At 46.7% G+C, this 3,575-nt stretch overlaps 1 pseudogene across 1 annotated transcript in view; it reads right to left on the bottom strand.

Annotated features, from left to right (window-relative positions):
* LOC115837360 overlaps window positions 1-147 on the bottom strand; it is a 20,826-nt pseudogene extending 20,679 nt beyond the window's left edge. The window contains exon 1 of the transcript XR_004032413.1: window positions 131-147. The product of XR_004032413.1 is annotated as a mitogen-activated protein kinase kinase kinase kinase 1-like (transcript). The remainder of the gene's footprint in view (window positions 1-130) is intronic.
* Window positions 148-3,575: the final 3,428 nt, after the last annotated feature.

The following is a 3,575-nucleotide window of genomic DNA, read 5'->3' as shown; positions in this document are numbered from 1 at the left end:
GCCTGGGCGACCTAGTGAAACCCGTATCTATAAAAATAAAAATAAAACAACTATTAACTATTGTGAGGATGGGCAGTGTGGGCAGTACCTGGAATATGGTGAGTGCTCAAGAGATGTTAGCTACTATTACTACTCCCTGATCTTCATTGTTACCATTTTGTTAACTTTTTATTTTGAAATCACTTCAGGTTTATAGAGAAGTTGCAAGAATTTCAGCACATAGAATTTCTGAATACCCTTCACCCACATTGCCCAAATGTTTTCTCTTTACTCCATCATGATGATTTCCCTTTCCTTTCCTGTTTTGTTCTTTTTTTTTTTTTTTTTTTTTTTTTTGAGACAGACTTTTGCTCTTGTTGCCCAGGCTGGCGTTCATGCGATTCTCCTGCCTCAGCCTCCTGAGTAGCTGGGATTACAGGCACGCACCACCACGTCCGGCTAAGTGTGTGTGTGTGTGTGTGTGTGTGTGTGTGTGTGTGTGTGTTTTAAATTTTTAGTAGAGACAGGATTTCACCCATGTTGGCCAGGCTGGGTCTTGAACTCCTGGCCTCAAGTGATCTGCCCCCTCAGCCTCCCAAAGTGCTGGGTATTACAAGCCTGAGCCACCTCACCGAGCCAATTTCCCTTTACTTTTGAAACAGCTTCAGCGTGTATCCTCCCTGAGAACAAATTCATCTCCTACTAACCACAGGACAATTATGCTAATCAGGAAAATTAACACTGGCACAATGCTGCTATCTAATCCTAGACCTTATTCAATTCTCTTGTTGAAGAAATTTCTTTTGTCAGGTGTTTTCTTTGCCAACCCAGAACCAGGGATTGCATTTAGGTATTCTGTCTGTTTTCTTCCTTCAGTCCGGAACTGTGCCTGGGTCTGTCTTTATCTTTCCTGACATGTTTGAAGAACACAGGGCAAACTGTTTTGTAAAATGTCATTCAGTGTGGGTTTGTCTGAGTTTTTCATCATTATTAGACTAGGGTTATGCATCATTTGCGGAATATCAGAGAAGTGATGTGTCCTCAGTGTAATGTATTAGGAGGCACATGTGGTTTCATCCCATTACTGTTTATTTACTTATTATTTGTTTTTAGAGTCAGAGTCTTGCTCTATTGCCCAGGCTGGAGAGCAGACAATCCTAGCTCACTGCAGCCTTGACCCCTGGGCTCAGGCGATCCTCCTGCCTCAGCCATCCAAAGTGCTGGGATTACAGGTGTGAGTCACTGCACCTGGCCAATGTCTCTTCCCATTACTGTTGTTAACCTGGATGGCTTAACTCGGTGTTCACCAGGGGCTCCACAATGAAGTTACTGTTATTCCCTTTGGAATCAATAAGTGTCTTGTGAGGATATACTTTGAGGCTATGTAAATATTCTGCTAACTCTAGGGTCAGCATCCATTGATGATTCTTGCCTGAAACAACTATTCCTCTAGTAGCTGACAAATGGTGGTTTTCTCATTTCGCCGTATGCTTTACCGTCACTAGGCACCATTTTACTGTAAGAAAGAGTGTTTCCTTCTTGTCCATTTCATTTTCTCATTCATCCATTCATTTGTATCAGTGTGGATTCATGGCTTTTTATTTTTTTGAGACAGAGTTTTGCTCTTGTTGCCCAGGCTGGAGTGCAATGGTGTGATCTTGGCTCACTGCAACCCCCGCCTACTGGGTTCAGTGATTCTCCTGCCTCAGCCTCCCAAGTTGCTGGGATTACAGGCATGCACCACCACGCCCAGCTAATTTGTATTTTTAGTAGAGTCGGGGTTTCACCACGCTGGTTAGGCTGGTCTCGAACTCCCGACCTCAAGTGATGGTCAGGCTGGTTTCAAATTCCCAACCTCAAGTGATCCGCCCGCCTCAGCCTCCCAAAGTGCTGGGATTACAGGCGTAAGCTGCTGCATCTGGCCCATGGCTTCTTAGTCTATGGGTTGCAGCTGTGACTGGCCATCTGCACTTAGGTAAGCTCAGGGTTCCCTGAGTTAAAATCAAAGTGCCCCATGCCTTCCAGTTGTCCTCCAAGAGCCTCGCTGTGTCTCTCTGCTTCTCAGCCACGCCTTGCAAGAGTCATCTGCCCTTGATCCTCCGTTCTCACCTCCCACTCCTTCCCTGATTCGGGGCTTGCCAGCTTCCGTCCCTGTCAGGCTCCTGAAACTCCTCTGACCAAGATCATCAGTGACCTCTTTACCTCTGACTGTCCCCTCTGACTTGTCATCTTGGCAGCCTTTGTCACAGCTGGCCTTTTCCTTTCCTTCCCAACCCTGAGGGGCAATGCCTGCTTCCCTGAGCCTAAGCCTCACATCCTTGGGACCCTGCCTCCCAGCCGATCCCTCGTAGCCTCTTACCCGTCACTGTGCCTGAGCCCTTCACCTTCATGAAGAGCTCATAGTTACCATATTCTCACTCTGTGCCCTGCGTATAAATGAATTCGCTCATTTAGTCCTTACAGCAACCCTACATGGTAAGGACTGCATTTTTGTTTTGTTTTGCTTCTTTGAGACAGGGTCTTGCTCTATCAGTCAGTCTGAAGTACAGTGGCGTGATCACAACTCACTGTAGCAGCTGCCTCCCAGGCTCAGGTGATCCTCCTACCTTAGCCTCCCAAGTAACTGGGACTCCAGGTGTGCGCCACCACACCTGGCTAATTTTATTTATTTATTTTAGAGATGGGGTTTGACATGTTGCCCTAGCTGGTCTTGAACTCCAGGACTGAAGCAGTCAGCCCACCTCAGGGTCCCAAAGTGCTGGGATTACCAGCATAAGCTACCATGCCCAGCAGGACTGCTTTTTTTTTTTTTTTTTTTTTTTTTTGAGATGGAGAGGAGTCTCACTCTGTCACCAGGCTGGAGTGCAGTGGTGTGATCTCAGCTCACTGCAAACTCTGCTTCCCAGGTTCAAGCAATTCTCCTGCCTTAGCCTCCCGAGTAGCTGGACTACAGGCATGCGCCACCACGCCCAGCTAATCTTTGTATTTTTAGTAGAGACGGGTTTCACCATGTTGGCCAAGGTGGTCTCGATCTCTTGACCTCGTGATCCACCCGCCTCGGCCTCCCAAAGTGCTGGATTACAGGCGTGAGCCACCATGCCTGGCCAGGATTGCTTTTTATTCCCATTTTATGGATGTGGAAACTGAGGCAAGGGAGATAAACAGACATGCTTAAGGTCACCCAGCTAATAAGTGACAAGGTTAGGGTTAGACCTCAGGCGATCTGGCCCCAGAGTACACTGCCTCCAGATTCATCTGTTAATCTGGTCTAATCGATAGTCAGTGAGCACTTTCTGGGGGCTGGGCCCTGGCTGGGGGTCTCAGCCCTACTCTCGAGCCTGGCAGGTTTAGGGAGAGAGTCTGGGGTGGCTACAACAGAAGCAAAAAGCATTTGCAGGAACTAAGGTACACATGATTCACAACTGAAAATGAGTAATGATCTCTCCTGACTGGGGCTGCACAGATCACAGGGTTTAATGTCACCTACCTGACATTTTACAGCTCAACATCTGTTACACAAAGTTATAATCTGCAACTGGGAAAAGTGTATTCATTTTATTTTTTGAATATATAATTACTCACGATTTTAAAAATCA

Source organism: Nomascus leucogenys, chromosome 11, assembly GCF_006542625.1.
Source record: "Nomascus leucogenys isolate Asia chromosome 11, Asia_NLE_v1, whole genome shotgun sequence".
Classification (NCBI taxonomy): domain Eukaryota; kingdom Metazoa; phylum Chordata; class Mammalia; order Primates; family Hylobatidae; genus Nomascus; species Nomascus leucogenys.
The sequence above is the reverse complement of the archived record's forward strand: the minus strand, read 5'-3'. Positions and strand labels throughout refer to the sequence as shown.